The sequence below is a fragment of the Dasypus novemcinctus genome, chromosome 20 (assembly GCF_030445035.2).
Source record: "Dasypus novemcinctus isolate mDasNov1 chromosome 20, mDasNov1.1.hap2, whole genome shotgun sequence".
In the NCBI taxonomy this organism is placed as follows: Eukaryota; Metazoa; Chordata; class Mammalia; order Cingulata; family Dasypodidae; genus Dasypus; species Dasypus novemcinctus.
In genome coordinates, this window is record NC_080692.1 from 36050776 (window position 1) to 36051953 (window position 1178).

General features: G+C 42.5%; 1 pseudogene; it reads left to right on the forward strand.

Moving 5' to 3' along the window:
* The first annotated feature begins 269 nt into the window (after positions 1 to 269).
* Positions 270 to 865, forward strand: LOC101434448 (leukocyte surface antigen CD53 pseudogene; annotated as a pseudogene).
* Positions 866 to 1178: the final 313 nt, after the last annotated feature.

Sequence of the window (1178 nt, forward strand, 5' to 3'; positions counted from 1 at the left end):
CTTTCAAAATTTGTTACAAATGTTTCACAACAATGCAAGGTATTTGTGGTGGAGTGATGTATGGGAGCCCTGTGTGATGATTTGCAGTTTTGTTTTGTAAGTTCACAACTTTTATACCATACACTTGTTGTTTATGTATGTTCATGTATGAATAATATACTTCAATAAATTGTTTTAAAATGAAAAAAGATGAATAAAATATGTCTTATCCTCAAAAAACCTATAGTCTAGTGAAAGGACAGAGGTGCATAGAGCAAGAATATCCCAGCATGGGCATGAGTAGCTTGAAATTGCTGAAATATGCCCTATTTGTCTTCAATTTGCTCTTTTAGTTCTGTGGCTGCTGCATTTTTGGCTTTGGAATCTACTTCCTGATCAACAACAACTTCAGGGTGCTCTTCCATTACCTCCCCTCCCTCACGTTGGACCATGTGCTCATCATCATGGGCTCCATCATCATCATAGTTGCCTTTCTGGGCTGCATGGGCTCAATAAATGAGAACAAGTGCCTGCTAAGGCCGTTCTTTTTTCTGCTGAACAGAAATTGAGTGAGTAGGTGGCTGAGGGTCGGACCAGGAGTATCCAGCATTGCCACTCAGACAACAGCACCAAGGCAGCATAAGAGTCCATCCTGTTGTTTCTGCATGCGGTGGTGTAAATGGCACAGGTGATTGGACCAAGGGTCTGCCAAAACTTTGCCCCTCAGATTCACAAGTTAGGGGTTGCTATGTGAAACTAGAACTGTGGTTTCATTCCAATTTCCTATATGTCAGAATCTTCACCATCTGTGTTATATGTGATCCAGGTGTTGGTGGTAACCTTTGCCCTGACCCTGAACTTCCAGGTTGATAAAACCAGACCCTAGGGCTGTGACCTGCACCTGTCATGTGGAAAGGTTTGTTTCATCTCTGGAAATCCAAAACCATGTGTAGCCCTAAATGATCATCTCCTGAACTGGCACCTTTTCCTCCTCTCATCCCTTCCTTATTTTAGTCCCTGTATTCATACAACAACAAAAGAGGGTGTTGGCCAGGCACTTCCCATCCCAGGCAGTAAATCAATCATATGCCCAGTTGTGGCAGCAACTAAGTCCTTCAATGTAGTGACACTAATACCTGATGGTTTTTCAGATGTGAGAAGGCAAGAGAATCTCTGGCACTAACAGCTCAAGATCAAAG